General features: G+C 43.8%; 1 protein-coding gene across 1 annotated transcript in view; it reads left to right on the top strand.

The window, feature by feature from the left end:
* Nucleotides 1-16,983, top strand: part of LOC126262334 (adenylate kinase isoenzyme 5) — a 483,860-nt gene that overhangs the window by 81,958 nt on the left and 384,919 nt on the right. The gene's annotated exons all lie outside the window — the stretch shown is intronic.

The following is a 16,983-nucleotide window of genomic DNA, read 5'->3' as shown; positions in this document are numbered from 1 at the left end:
AGCTTTCACATTCCAGAATGAAATTTTCACGCTGCAGCGGAGTGTGCGCTGATATGAAACTTCTTGGCAGATTAAAACTGTGTGCCGGACCGAGACCCGAACTCGGGACCTTTTTTTTTTTAATCTCATTTTGTTCGTTTTTTTAGTTCGTTGCAATTGTTCGTGGCGGACGTCCCCTGGCGCCCATTGAAGTTCGTTATTGATCCATTCACTCAGTTTTTTTTATTACAGAGGGCAGCTAACCCTCTAACCGAACACGCTGAGCTACCGTGCCGGCATGAAACGGAGCTACCCAAGCACGACCCACGCCCCGTCCTCACAGCTTTACTTCTGCCAGTACCTCGTCTCCTGCCTTCCAAACTTAACAGAAGCTCTCTTGCGAATATCAGCGCACACTCCGTTGCAGGGTGAAAATCTCATTCTGGAAACATCCCTCAGGCTGTGGCTAAGCCATGTCTCCGCAATATCCTTTCTTTCAGGAGTGCTAGTTCTGCAAGGTTCGCAGGAGAGCTTCTGTTAAGTTTGGAAGGTAGGAGAAGAGATAATGGCAGAAGTAAAGCTGTGAAGACGGGGCGTGAGTCGTGCTTGGGTAGCTCAGTTGGTAGAGCACTTGCTTGCGAAAGGCAAAGGTCTCGAGTTCGAGTCTCGGTCCGGCACACAGTTTTAATCTGCCAGGAAGTTTCATATAAGCTTTCGCATTGTTTACGAATGCTGCCCCAGCAATTGAAATACTAGTATATTTAAGTGATTGAGCACCCTTCACCAGTGTATAACTCTCTTACTAAATTTAATTTAGTTTGCTTTTACCTAAATAACAGAAAATACTGTCTCTATGTTGCCACGTATAACTCTCTTACTAAATGTAGTTTAGTTTCCAGTACAGTTACCCTTTTTACAGGCTTTGACGGTGTGTCGTGTCTAATGGATAAGTAAATCAGACTGTTCAATTCTTTTCCTAAGATCTTACCCAGCGGTTACAAAGAAACGCAGTATGAATAGTGCTATATTGAAGCTAGAACAACTCAGTTACAAGTTCATTTAGTTGTTTAAAATATGTACTAACGGTCGCCAACCTATCCAGGCAATGAAACCGTGAAGTATTGGAAAAGCAGAAGTATTAATTATGCCTACTTTCTTGCTGCTGTTTAAGTTGCTTCTTCAAATAATTATCACTCCACGTAAACAATGTTGGTGCAGACTGGTATTTTCTCCGCCCAGGGACTGGGTGTTGTGTTGTCTTCATCATCATCATCATCATCATCTCATCCAACAGGTGGCGACAGGAAGGGCATCCGTCCACCCCTTAAATTAACCATGCCAAATCCGACCATATCCACGCCGACCCTGCGACAATGCTGGACAAAGGCACAAGAAAAAGAAGAAGATACAGAAAATATAGTATCAATATGCGAAAATTTTAAAGCAAAACATTATAAAAAATTTAGATGAAGCATAAACTAATAGTGTTATAAGTGGGCCTTTTCCACTTAGTTATTCCAACAGTCATTCCATCACATTATTTTAATGTCGTACCATCTCGTCGAGCATATGGCTGCTCTCTGGCGGAGCGTGCTCTCGTTCTCCGTTGTACCCGAGCATTCTTTTGTTCTTTCTTACACCTCAGGCCACTGCTACTCTCCGTGTGTTTCATATAAGTTTGTCCCTCATCTCTCGATCCTTTCTTTGTAGAAGCGTGTCCTTACCTCCAGTAAACCCTCCCAATAGGCTGCTTAGTAACTTGCAATGACAATATTCTTCGATTGCCGAAGATGTTCTCCATCTTCGCAAAATTTTGAAGACACCTGTCTTCCGTCACGCCTTGTGAGTCATCTTATATGCCAACCTCTTCATCTCAGAGCAGCACGTTCTCTATTTGTTAGGTGCATTCCAGTCACTGTCTTCCTCCAGTTTCTATCTTTTACAATCCCTTCTAGTACCATGTAAGTTACTTCCTGATGTCTCAACACATGTCCTATATCCATCCCTTTTTCTTGTCGACGGTTTCGACATGTTCCTCTCCTTGACGATTCTGCAGAGAACCTTATTTCTTATCTTGTCAGTGCACCTAACTTTCAACATCCATCTTTAGCACTACTTCTCAAACGCTTCGATTCTCTTCTCTTCCAATATTCCCGCAGTCCATGATTTACAACCATACAATGCTATTCTCCAAAGGTACATTCTCAGAAATTTCCTTCTGGAATTAATGATTGTGTTTGACAGTGGTAGGTTTCTTTTGGCCAGGAATGTACTCCTTGCCTGTGCTTATCTGCTTTTTAGGTAAACCTAGCTTCGTTCGTCATTTGCTATTTTGAGTCCAAGTTAACAGAATTTCTTAACTTTGTCTATTTCGTAACAACAAAGTTTGATGTTAAGTTTCTCGGTAATCCATCTTCTGATACTCCTTGTTATTCTCGTCCTTTTTTGGTTTGCTCTCAATGCGTAGAGTGTGCTCACTAGACCGTTCATTCCGTTCAACATAGGCATTCTTCCTCACTTTGACAAATGCAATGTCATTGACTTACTCTCGATCCGAATTTCAATCCCACTCTTCCTAGTGGCGGTTAAATTCACTTTCCGCCGCTGCCTTGTTATATAAACTGAAGAGCCAAAAAAAAAAAAAAAAAAAAACGAAAAAAACTGGTGCACCTACATCGTGTAGGATCCCCGTGAGCACACTGAAGTGCCGCAACACGACGCAGCATGGACTCGACTAATGCCTGGAGTTGTGCTGGAGGGAAACGCCACCATGAATCCTGGAGGGCTGTCCATAAATCCGTAAGAGTACTAGAGGGTGTAGATCTCTCCTGAACATCACGTTGCAAGACATGCCAGATATGTTCAATAATGTTCATGTCTGGAGAGTTTGGCGGCCAGCAGAAGTGTTTAAACTCAGTAGAGTGTTTCTGGAGCCAATCTGTAGCATTTCTGGACATGTGGAGTGTCACATTGTCCGGCTGGAATTGGTCAAGTCCGTCGGAATGCCCAATGGACATGAGTGGATGCAGGTGACTAGACAGCATGCTTACCTACGTGTCGCCTGTCTGAGTCGTATCTAGACGTATCATGGGTCACAGATCACTCCAACTGCACACGACCCACACCATTACAGAGCCTCCACCAGTTTGAACAGTCCGCTGCTGACATTTGGATCCATGGATTCATGAGGTTTTCACCGTACCCGTAGACGCCCATCCGCTCGAAACAATTTGAAACGAGACTCGTCCGACTAGGCAACAGGTTTCCACTCATCAACAGTCCAGTATCGGTGTTGATGGGCCCAGGCGAGGCGCAAAGCTTTGTGTTGTGCAATCATCAAGGATACACGAGTAAGCCTTTGGTTCCAAAAGGCCATATCGATGATGTTTCGTCGAATGTGTCGCACGTTGACACTTGTTTATGGCCCAGCATTAAAATCTGCAGCAATTTGCGGAAGGCTTGCACTTCTGTCATGCTGAACGATTCTCTTCAGTCGTCGTTGGTCCCGTTCTTTCAGGATCTTTCTCCAGCAGCACTGATGTCGGAGATTTGCTGTTTTACTGGATTCCTGATATTCACAGTACACTTGTGAAATGACCGTACGGGAAAATCCCACTTCATCACTACCTCGGAGATGCTGTGTCCCATCGATCGTGTGCCGACTATAAGACCACGTTCAAACTCACTTAAATCTTGATAACCTGCCAATGTAGCAGCAGTAACCGATGTAGCAACTGCGCCAGACACTTGTTGTCTTGTACAAGCGTTGCCGACCGCAGCGTCGTATTCTACCTGTTAATATATCTCTGTATTTGAATACGCACGCCTATACTAGTTTCTTTGGCGCTTCAGTGTATTACTTCCTGGCCATCGGTTAAACAATACTTGAGCCTCCCAACTCGTAAAGCGGCTACACAAACTCAGCTATAGCCTCAGCAAAGACTCCCAGCCCAGCTTATCTGCGACTATGTGAGGATGCTCTCGAGACCGATGTTACCTGCAGGAAGTATCCATTTTACTTCGTTGCCAGTTTTCACCGTTCGGAAAGAATATTAGAGTTTAACGTCCCGTCGACAGGGTGGTCGTTAGAGACGGAAAACAAACTGGGATAAGGAAAGGATGGGAAAGGAAATCGGTCGCGCCCTTTGAATGCAACCGTAGTGGCATTTGCCTTGAATGAATTAGAGAAGTCACGAAGAACCTAAATCTCGACGGCCGGTCGGGATTTGAACCGTCGTCCTCCAGAATGCGAGTCCTGTGTGCTAACCACTGCGCCACCTGTCTCAGTCGATTTGACTGTCTTTTCTTCGATGACTGTGACATCTGAAACATGTAATACTTCTAACTTTACTAGTACATTTTAATGTAAATGGAATAAACAACGCATAGAATTGTTTATTATAATTTCGAGTGTTAAATTATTTTCTCTTATTTTCACATCTTCTGAACTTCGTGTTTCTGTTTGGAACGTGTCGTTACTGATCTAAAAAGGTGCGAGAGCGGGAATTGAACCGAGATTTCCTCCTTTTTCCCAAGCTTTCGCTTTGGCAGTTTTTTTATAATTATTTTACCGAATGTCCACAACAGCAACAAATGTTTCTGGCGTGTATTGATGCAGTAACTGTTTACGAATTAGGCAACACTTTCCCAGATTAATACTGAATCATACAGGTTTGTTCCTTTTTACAACTCTTCTGCCATGTATTTACTATGACCAAAATTACTACATACACAAAATCAAGTATGCAAGAGAATAAAGGCTCACGAATTGCCACACTATAAGCAAGAATTGTATTTTGAGTGTATCGTATATGTTTGCTCTCTATTGACATAGTTGTTTCTCGGTGACCCCTGTCTCCCATGCTGATCAAGATACCAAAAAAATACGGGGACCCAGAGTTTATGCTTGTCTCCATAGCACCTCGTTAACTACAAGAATTCCGAAAGTAACTTGTAAAATTATACTGGTCATCAAGGGGTCGCTAATGCCGCTATTACACAGTCGTTTACACACATTATGCCTTACCTGCTGATGTTGAGAAACGACAAGTTTCACACAGGATCATTCTTTATTAAGAAATGTAGCCTTTTTAACTCAATGTAATGTCTTTCGGCTAGAAAGTAGTTAACATATAATGAAACCGTCAGAAGGGGACAAAGTGTTGAATACACTTGCCTAGTCGCAGAAAGTGCAGGTCGGGGGTTTGTTCACTCTGTAAAGCTGGATGGGCGGCGATCTAAGAGAGACAGACAGAATGTAGTGCTGCTTCAGGCACAAGTGGTTCGGAGCACACAGTTCACAGCACATTGTTGAACATGGGGCTCCCCTGCAGACAATCGCTACAAGTTCTCACGTTGACCCAGCGGCATCGTCAGTTACGACCTCAGTGGGTACGGGATCATCGATATTGTACCACTCAAAAATGAAAACTTGTAACCAGGCCAGCTGAATCACGTATCTTGTCGATGGCCGTGGCCAAATTACCTCGCCATCCAGGGGAATGACTGCACAAAACATGCTTCGCGCCACTGGTTCAGGCCAGTTTGTATTCTGCTATTGCGGACATTCATCTTGGATACGTCTGATAAGATCACACGGCACGCTATCAGGCGTACGCTACACGCCCACAGACCGCTGGGCCGTAGTTTACGGGAACTGTGTGAGCCGTGCGTAGCCTCTGGATACCTCCCAAGGGCTTGTGTGATCCTCACCTCGCAGAATCGATGCTATGTTGCTTTCTGTAGGTCGACAAAAACGCTGTTAAGCAGGTGACGATGACGATGTTTGGATTGTGGGGCGCTCAACTGCGTGGCCATCAGAGCCTGTAGAAAGCCCCAATTTTTTCACAGTCCGATCTAACCACTGTCACGGATGATGATGATGATGATGATGATGATGATGATGATGAAGAAGAAGTGATGAAACTACACAAACACCCAGTCCACGGGCAGAGAAAAACTTCAACACGGGCGAGAATCGAACCAGGGACCCCGTGATCCAGGCCGGCCGGGGTGGCCGAACGGTTCTAGGCGCTACAGTCTGGAACCGCGCTACCGCTACGGTGTGTGATGTCCTTAGGTTAGTTAGGTTTAAGTAGTTCTAAGTTCTAGGGGACTGATGACCTCAGAAGTTAAGTCCCATAGTGCTCAGAGCCATTTGTACCATTTGAACCCGTGATCCAGTGGCAGCAACGCTAGCCACTAGATCAGTGCGGACGTTAAGCAGGTGAACATAATGCTTTGGCCCATCAGTGTATATTACATACATATGTGGAAGAAGTATATCTAACAAAATAAATAATAAAATTTCTCATACTATAAGTTAAAAATTTTAAAAGATAAACATGCTGAATATAAGGGGCATTCAAATAAAAACGAGACAAATGGAAGAAGTAAGAAAACTGTTTATTATTTCAAAAGTAATCACCATAACGTTAAAACATTTATCTCACTGTGAGACAAGACAGTCAGTGCCTTCACTGAAAAACGTTTGCGGTTGTCTAAGGAACCACGATTTTACCCAGCCATCTGTCTCTTCATCCGAAGCAAATCGACGGCCACGGCGTGTAAGGACTTTCCAGCGGAACTTTTGCAGCGTGGTTCACACAATAACCGCGCCAATTCCGGGGAAGTCAGGAGCACATATTTCTTTGACTGCATGGGCCCGCTGCTAATTGACTTTCTGGAACACAGCGCCACAGTTAACGCACAGAGAATCTTGGACACTTTGCAAGAAGTGAAGCACGCCATCGAATCCAGACGCCCAGGAATATTGACGGACGGCGTTATTCTGTTGCAGGGTAAAATCCGCTCACATGTTTCGACCAGGCTCCAGAAGTTTCGTCGGGAAGCCCTTACACATTCTGTATGGAGTCCTGGCCTCTCCCAATGCGATTTCCATTTTTTGGAGCCATGAAGAAAGACATTCATGGTCGTCGATTTGCTTCCGACGAAGAGATGCACACCTGGGTACAATCATGGTTCCGTAGGCAACAGCAAACATTTTTTCATGAAGGCATTGATCGTCTTGTCTCACAGTAGGATAAATGTATACACATATGTGGCGATTATTTTTCAAATAGTAAACAGTAACTTTACTTTTTTCTTCTGTCTCATTTTCATTTAATCGCTCCTTGTATGTTACTGGAGTTCGAGACGAGATTTACTGTGTCATTACATAAACTGGTGCAACGAATGACAGATTTGCAGTCGATCGATGTCATAGTGACGTCATCTGCAGGAAGATACCAGGCTGAACAATGAAGTATACACCGCCTGACAAAAGAAGTGATGGGCCCAAAAGACATGTTCGTATGTCAATGAAACTTCATACATTTAGACACCATCGGCGGGTTTGGAAATGATGAGAGTTGCAATTCTCTGTGAAAGTCAGAACGATCAGCTAAGTGCATTTGTGGTTTTCGTATCTAGCTTTGCTACCAAGCCTGGCAGGGTATATAAGGGCCGTGAACAGACTCAAATGTTGTGTCATCACTGTGAAATACACGGACATGTGGCTTACTAGTGTGAGGCAGCATTATCAGCACCTGGCAGAGTTGGGACAGGTCTCCATTTGGCCAGCTGGTCGAATCCTGCAATATCCAGATTTATAGGGCGTTCAGATGAGACAATGGCCCGATGTTCGTCTGCATGGGAACGTGAGGGCAGGCATAGTCGTCGTCAAGCCTCTGTTCGACCACGTCCAACCATCACAGTGGATAGTGCGAGGCAGCATTATCAGCACCTGGCAGAGTTTGGCCAGCTGGTCGAATCCTACAATATCCAGATTTGTAGGAGGTTTGGATGAGACAATGGCCCGATGTTCGCCTGCTTGGGAACGTGAGGGCAGGCATAATCGTCATCAAGCTTCTGTTCGACCACGTCTGACCATCACAATGGATGGCAGAGTTGGGAGGGGTCCTACCATTTGGCCAGCTGGTCGAAACCTGAAATATCCACATTTGTGGGATATTCGGATTAGACAATGGCCCAATGTTCGCCTGCATGGGAACGTGAGGGCAGGCATAATCTTCATCAAGCTTCTGTTCGACCACGTCTGACTACCACAGTGGAGGATGGCTGTATTGCTCACCAAACATATCGTGACCCCTTAACAACCACTCCTGCCATACGAGGACAAGTAAAGGACATCCTGCACCAATCTGTGTCGTCTCGCACCATTGGTCGGAGACTAGCAGCCGCCGGAGTACGGAATTACCGTCACATGTGTACGCTGCCGTTAACACCACAACACAAACGACATTTTTTGAAGTGGTGCCATGAGTGGGAGGCGTGGGCTGTTGATGAATGGCGTCACATTGTGTTCAGTGACGAATCGCGGTTGTGAACTACTCTGTATGGCCATCGTCGGTGAGTATAGCTGCGAGTTGGCAAGAGGTATCATTCTTCGAATGTACAGCTGTGTTACATCTGGCGTCACGGTGTGGGGAGCCATCGGCCGTCACTTCAGGTAGCGGCTGGTGGAGACTGAGGAAACTCTCTTGTCAGAACGGTACGTCAGGGACATCCTGCGTCCTCAGATTATCCCTGTTGAGACTCTGTCTTGGTGTCATTTTTCAAGAGAACAGTAATCTCCCCCCCCCCCCCCCCCCCCTATGCGCTTGTCTCTATGAACAGTCGTTGAGGTACTCGCGTGGCCAACGAGATCTCCAGAAATCTCCCTGACAAAATGTCTGGGACCAACTCGGACGTCACCTCTGTCCTAATTCTAGTATCCACGATGTCAAGGGCGCGTATGAACCTAGTTGGTTTTGCGTCCTAAAACAAAACAAGCGATGTGAAGGACCAGTTACAATAGTTGTGGGCCACATTGTCTCAGGGGAGGATACAACGGCTTTATGACACTCTTGCTCACTGACAATGTGTATGCTTATAGGTCAGATGCGGTGCGACGTCATACTGATAAATCTGTTCGTGCTCTCAAGTCGTTTGTAAATTTGACTCTATATCAGGGCTTCACAACATACGTGCTCGCGGAGCAAGCTGTGAGCAGCAAGGCGCGAGCACGGAGCAGCGCGAGCACGCTACCCCCACTACCGGACCAGAGCGGAGAGTGGGGAGAGTCACGTGGGGTACACAACAGCTGCCGCCAGTCGATGTAAATCCGCGGCCACCTGCAGGGATATCACTCACGAATTATTACTGCGACAAATGAAACAAATAAAGGAGAATGTACACGTGTCTCATAATTTTATTAGCTTAGTGTATGCCTCTACCATCTGTAGACACTGAAACTAAAGAATTCCACGACAATCCTATATTTTCAACACTTTCTTCAACACTACTTAAAATATCACCTCCGGTTGTAGTGTTCTTCATGGCTACTACATCGAGGAGCTCCTCCCTCACCTGAAGATCTCTATTAACACCTCTAATAAATATGGCAAGCTGCGCTGTTCCAGTGATATCAACACTTTCGTCCAGAGCTAGAGAATACGCCATAAAATCTTTACAGATATTTGCAAACTGGCTCTGGACGTCGTCTGCCATGTCCTGTATGCGACGCATAATGTTCATGTTAGATAATGGCACAATCAGAAACTGTTCAACTTGAGATGGACACAAATGTTCCGCTGCAGCTACCAAACATTCTTTTATTAAATCGCCATCAGTTAAGGGGCGCAGGGATTTTGCTAAAAGCAAAGCAATTTTGTAACCCACTCTGAGAGCTGCCTCAGTTGATTTTTCTTCGTCGTCCAGATCTTCTTCGGATAGCTTCCTTTTAAGTTTAATAACTTCCTGTGCACGATCTGGTCAATCACATTTTCCACGTCCGTAGTCTTTCGCGTGGTACGACATATAATGTCGCTGCAAATTAAATTTCGTAAAAGAATTCAGCGTTTTGTGACATACTAATCATTTTGCAACACCATCTTTTTCAGTAAACAGATACAATTCCTCCCAATGGGGGTTGAACTGCGAAAGCATGGTTGGGGTTACACAACGGCGACTTCACATGATTCTTAACCAGCGAAGTGACTGTTACGAGCTGATCGTAGTACTTTAAACGTTACACAGTTGGCGCGAATTCAATAGGCACGCTGCGGCCGTATTCAAACGTGAGCGCGCATTTCCCCTCCCTCCCCACTCCGCGACCTTGCAGCTGCTCGCGAGCACTTGCCTGAGCAGACGCGAGTACTCGTGCTCAAAACCTGCCAGTTGTTAAGCCCTGCTCTATATGGTAATCACTGAAGTGACATCACATAACGTCTCAGCTCTTGTTACCTCCTCCTGTTCTGGATACTTCCCTAATCAGGCAGAGTAAATAGGTATGTTATGTATAAAAAACGTGCTAATAAATGTGTCACCCTAGCCACCACCTCGGAAGTCGTCGTATATTCCCAGAAAAGTGCCAAATAAGTGGCACAGTGATCATTGCAAAAATCATAGACTCTCGTTTCATTCCTAAGTCGCGCCTTAGCTACCTCTGAAATTTCGGCACATTCTGGAAAAAGAGACAAACAAGTGGGACAGTGATGGATGTAAAACCACAGAATACTCTGTAAAAGCGCCATGCATTTGGGACAGTAATGAATCCTTACTCTGTTCCATTCCCTTCAAGCTTCAGACCGTATATAAACTTTAAATCAGCTAACGGTTGCTCCGTACTGATCGAACTCACAGAAAACAAGACAGATATTCACTTTCCAAGAAGAAGTAACGCACAAAAAGCCTCAAAAATTACCATCATGTATATATCATCGTCTTGCCTTTGGAAAGGGGAGAAACAGCACGGTAGTTACAATTGCATGAAATCTGCAAAGGCTTAAATAAAATTAAATCCGACCAATACCCAGAATAAGGTTCAAAAGAAAAAAATAAGTAGATTTAAACAAAATAAACATAACTGTTTTAATTGTATTCCACCACTGTTCGTTTTCGAAAATCCGCTCTCTTCGAAGTTAAAGCGCATCGTAAATCGATAAACTGATTAGCTCGTACATAATCCGTCCTCAGTAAACGTGCCAACTTTCCTTCCGTCCAGACTAATACTAAGGTTTAGTCAGGTACAGTGACTAATCAGTCATTTAGTAACATCAATAACTTAACAGAGGATTGTGTGATACTCAAGGAGGGGTAGTCGTACTGGATGCAGCTTCAGCGAACAAAACGATTGCACTTGCAGTGTCAGCCTCCATCGGAGAGGGATAGCTTCATTAGATATAATTTCGAGCATCGAAAAACATTGACAGCGTTCAGCAGATAACAAGTATTAATACTTAGAGTCAACAAGCAGTTTAAACACATCCTTCTCTTATTCAAACAAAATTGTTCAAATGACTCTGAGCACTATGGGACTTAACTTCTGAGGTCATCAGTCGCACAGAACGTAGAACTACTTAAACCTAACTAACCTAAGGACATCACACACATCCATGCCCGAGACAGGATGCGAACCTGCGACCGTAGCGGTCGCGCGGTTCCAGACTGAAGCGCCTAGAACCGCTCGGCCAAAACGGCTGGCGTTTAAACAAGCATGATATTTATTTAGAAGCATTCTCTTGGGTAAAATTATACCACCTTTTCTTATATTTGATTGATTCTTGTAGAACGGGTGTGTGTATGTCAAGAGTTAGAATCTGATGTGAAGTGCAGTTACTATACATAATATCAGAGCTAGTTATAATTGAACGATGATAACATAGCAAGCAACAATAAACTCGTTGATGAGGTGTGGTATTACATTTTAGCTAGCAGAAGCTATTTTATATTATTAAAATTTACATGTGCCAGTGTTGTGTATTTGGATAGATTTTTGCATGCAAATTTCATTCTACGACAGAGTAAAGAATACCAGTGGGAGGACTATAGTATCAGCATTAAAGAACTAGCAATGGTAGTAGTTGAATTTGTTACTGGGCAATATGAAATTAATAATGGATGTTCGTAACAATGATCACACAGTAAAATTTACTCAGTTGCTGGCAACTGAAATAACAGGTAAAGCGTCGTAAAAAAAAATTGAAAAGAAAAACGTAGTCACTCGGGAATATATATATATAAAAGATTACTTTTTCTTCGTCAATCACGGTGATTGATTGACATTTGAAACAATTTACAATTAAAAAAACTTTCCAAGACTCACTTACCTTCACAGTTCCACACAGTGAAGAGTTCGTTTGTTTATGAATTGTAAAACTTAAATTGTAGGCTCAATTCAGTTTCAGCTAACAAATCATTGCCACAGTGGAACAAAATATAGTTCTCATACCAACTTCGCTTAGTGTCACGAAACCAAATTAAGCAATAAAATAATGATTTAGAAGACTCAACAAAAAGTTCCACTTCATGTGCCTCCATAGAGAGCATACTTATTTGTCAAATTTGCTCTTGTCGATCCACGGATCTGTCGAACAAATCTGTACACGATCCAACGAGTTTGTCAGCTTAACCTTGCTTATAAAGCAGGCGCTGTTCACGCACGAAGTATTTTGACACTAGTGGGAATGGCTTCAAACGCAGATAAAGCATTTCTAACACCGGCTGTGCCACTGTGTTTAAAGAAGATGAAGGTCCAGGGAATGGTTTAAAATGAGAGAGAAACATACACATGAAAAACTATGAAATATTATACGTGGAACCTAATGATTACATCAAGTTTCTTCGAATGGATAAAGAAACTTCAACTTGTTTGGAGTTACTTCGTCCTCATACAGAATAAGAAGTTACAAGTACGATAAAATTTATTCCCTTCTGCTTGGTCCCCTAAAGGCAGTTCATTATAATAGCACAACGTGGGAACATATATCAATATCGAACGTGGAAGCACTGAACAACTCCGATTATTTTTATTTTATTGCACTCCCGCTTATGTATTGTGTATACAGTATTGATTTTCTTCTTAATTTCTTCCTGGATGACATATGGCTGGCCTCTGTCAGTTTGGTAATTGCCAGTGCTACAGCTAGATAAATTGTAATAAAAGTCTTTTTCGCTAAATACATGCGGCGAAACATCAACACAAGCGACGTCCGCCATCTTGTCAAATTTTCCGTCAATCAAAATTTCTCTCAAATACTTTCTCTGTGTGACAAAAGTGTTAAGTATTTGGCAAGCACAGTAAAGATTGACAAATTGTTTGACCGTGTAGGAGATCACAGTTATCGCTGAAATAACAGGTTTTCGGTTATACCGGTTCTTTTCATCTGCAGTTTACGCTGACTGTTAAAACCGTTCAGTATAACCGGCTCCTGAAATATTTTCGGTTTTCTGTTGCTGTTAGTTCCTGTAATAACGTAGACTTTAAAGAAAGATTGAAAAATTCTAATGAAGGTGAAGAGTAGGAGATTTTGATCGATATGTGGTTGTGTCCGAAATCGTGCTCTTTATTGCCAGCAAAGATTACTCGGCGATGAGTGGAAGGTTACAATTTTGTAGCTTCCCTGCATCGTCACCTTGCGATGGCATCAGTTTTTCACCCTGAAGCAACCGCAAAATGAGGGGCTGAGTTGTAACCCTAATTTCGCAGCGCTTCAATGAAATTATAGATGTATCAATCAAATGTAGCGTCTTCTCCAAGGAACGTTGCGAACTTTTTCTCCTTACATGATGTCAAAAGTTTGTCGAGCCTCCTCCAGTTTTTAATCTTTTAAAGCAAATGGAGCGTTGTACTTCATTGCTACCGCACTTCATAAAATACTTCCAAACTAGGAATAATACCATTCTCCAATACAAATGACGTCAGAGGACGACACACTGCTGACCACATCGGAGCAAGTTTTGTGCACTGGACGTATAAGCATACCGTCTAATAGGCCACGCCGCAAGGCAAAAGTTGCATTACTGCCTCTGCATTGCTGTACCCATTCTTACATCATTTGTTTGTTGCTCGTCTTTAGCTCTAGGCGTTGTTATGAAAATAATGCTGATCGCTTTTCCCAATTTCTATATGTGCTCCATCTTCAGGCCACAAGTGGCCCATCGGGGCTATCCGACCGCCGAGTCATCTTCGGCTGAGGATGCGGGTAGGAGGGGCATGGGGTCAGCACACCGCTCTCCCGTCGTTATGATGGTTTTCTTTGACCGGAACCGCTACTATTCGGTCGAGTAGCTCCTCAATTGGCATCACGAGGCTGAGTGCACCCCGAAAAATGACAACAGCACATGGCGGCCCGGATGGTCACCCATCCAAGTGCCGGCCACGCCCGACAGCGCTTCAGTGATCTGACGGGAACTGGTGTATCCACTGCTGCAAGGCCATTGCCCCCAATTTCTATAATAACCCACTATTTCGAAGCTATGGAAATTTTATGAGTAAACAGTACTCGTTTTTAAAAAATAGTTTTATTTGAACAATAAAAATTTTAGGACTGCTGCTGTGGCATGTTGCTATGACGGTTATATACCGAGTTACTAGTCAAAAATGAAGAAAAAAGATCTGTTGTAACCGAGACCAAACAAATACCGAAAAATACCATTTATTTTGTAAGGTGGCTATAATTTCGCACCTTACAAGCACTCATCCACATACTTTCCCGTGATCTACAATGACATTAGGTATTATTTGATAGGTAGTACATCGTATATATGAATATTTAAAGGAGACTGACATAGTCATGTACTTCACTGGCGACTGTACTCGGTGTAGATAACACCATTCCCCGTTTATTTTAACAAAAATGGTTCAAATGGCTCTGAGCACTATGGGACTTAACTTCTGAGGTCATCAATCCCCTAGAACTTAGAACTACTTAAACCTACCTAACCTAAGGACATCACACACATCCATGCCCGAGGCAGGATTCGAACCTGCGACCGTAGCGGCCGTTCGGTTCCAGACTGAAGCGCTTAGAACCGCTCGGCCACTGCGGCCGGCCCAGCGGAGGAGAGACGAGATCTTTAGTTGTGAGCGCCCATGTGTGACGGTCGCTCGATATCAGCTTTGTTGGTACAGACGGACTTGCTGTCTTTGCTCTCAGGAGAGTTTATAGTTAGAACAGTTAGGCACTGTACTGTTGCGAACCTATACGATTCTGGATTTCACCTCCGGGTTGGAAGTCGTCGTTGAGTACGCAGTGTTCAGTAACTGAGAGCACTTCCTCTGCCTATAATTACGTTGAGACATAATCTGAGCTCCGTCTTTGTGGCTGGAAGTTCGCGTTTCTCGTCTGTTGAACACAGACAGGAGAAGACAGTATTATAGTATACAAGTCAGAGGACCGTCTTCTGCAGTCCTAGTGTTTGATAGCGTTTATTTGTGGCTGGAGTTCTTCCATCGTCGCAGACGAGTACGAGAACCATCACTTTGACACACCGGCTGCAATACATACGGTGATATCTCAAATTGCCTCGGCTTATTAGGGCTATAAAAGCTAAACATCTGTGATCACGTGAGTTTATTTCGACTGAGGTTAAAGACCACGGTAGATCATCATTCAAGTAGTGTCTTCTAGTGTTTGGTACGTGGATGATACCAGTCATTTCGCGTTATTGATATTAAATCGCGCAGTCATAATAAGGGGCAGAGTTGGGCAATTGATTAGTAATTTTACTTGGGAAATGTAAACTTTGTAATATAAAGGTTTTTTTCTACAATTAATATATAAGCAGGAACAACGTTTATCATTAATTTATGTTTAGATTGTAATGTATAGAATTAAGAGAACCTAAGATCTGCTTCAGGGGGTAGTAAGACAGGGCCAAATCTTCATTTTAGCGTTTATTATTTTCCGTTGCCCACATTCATTTTACACCCGCCTGGAGTAGCATCTTCGTATTTAAAACTAAAACATCGTTTTCGGTTTTTAACCGGTCGGTTTTTCCCATCCCTAGTAGAAGGGCCTTTGACATGGGTAAGCGCAGTGGGATCAGGCTAACTACAGATAGTAGTAGGCGACGCTACCGCCGCGCGGAGTGGCCGCGTGGTTTGAGGCGCCATATCACGGATTGCGCTGCCTCTCCCGCCGGAGGTTTGAGTCGTCCCTCGGACTTGGGTGTGTATTGTTTTAGCGTAAGTTAGTTTAAGGACTGTGAAAGTCTAGGGTCCGATAACCTGAGCAGTTGGGCCCCTTAGGAATTCACACATATATTCACACATATATTTTTGAACGACGTTACCGTCCCCTCAGCGCCAAATTTCCGTTCAGAGAATCCTTGAAGGTGACACACGGTGCCGTTTCGTTCCGTCTACGGTCGGCCAGAAAAGCACCATTTGAAATAAACTGTGGGTTGTTTCGACGTGCCACTGTGACGTCCAGAGTGACCTAGCTTTACCTCGGAAATTGTTTTGTTTCCTCCGCGATGAGTGAAGCGTCTACATCTACATCTACATCTGCATCCATACTCCGCAAGCCACCTGGCGGTGTGTGGCGGAGGGTTCCTTGAGTGCCTCTATCGGTTCTCCCTTCTATTCCAGTCTCGTATTGTTCGTGGAAAGAAGGAGTGTCGGTATGCCACTGTGTGGGCTCTAATCTCTCTGATATTATCCTCATGGTCCCTTCACGAGATATACGTAGGAGGGAGCAATATACTGCTTGATTCCTCGCTGAAGGTGTGTTCTCGAAACTTCAACAAAAGCCCGTACCGAGCTACTGAGCGTCTCTCTTGCAGAGTCTTCCACTGGAGTTTATCTATCATCTCCGTAACGCTTTCGCCATTACTAAATGATCGTGTAACGAAGCGCGCTGCTCTCCGTTGGATCTTCTCTACCTGTTCTATCAACCCTATCTGGTACGGTTCCCTCACTGCTGAGCAGTATTCAAGCAGTGGGCGAAAAAGTGTACTGTAACCTACTTCCTTTGTTTTCGGATTGCAATTCCTTAGGATTCTTCCAATAAATCTCAGCCTGGCATCTGCGTTCTCCCAGATAATTTATGGAATTAACTGCTTCCAGTTGCTGCCTGCTATGGTGTAGCTAAATGATAAGGGATCATTTCTTTCTATGTATTCGCAGCACATCACACTTGTCTACATTGAGATTCAATTGCCATTCCCTGCACCATGCGTCAATTCGTTGCAGATCGTCCTGCATTTCAGTACAATTTT

Source organism: Schistocerca nitens, chromosome 6 (assembly GCF_023898315.1).
Source record: "Schistocerca nitens isolate TAMUIC-IGC-003100 chromosome 6, iqSchNite1.1, whole genome shotgun sequence".
In the NCBI taxonomy this organism is placed as follows: domain Eukaryota; kingdom Metazoa; phylum Arthropoda; class Insecta; order Orthoptera; family Acrididae; genus Schistocerca; species Schistocerca nitens.
Note: the sequence above shows the minus strand (reverse complement) of the source record. Positions and strands in the feature narration are given on the sequence as shown.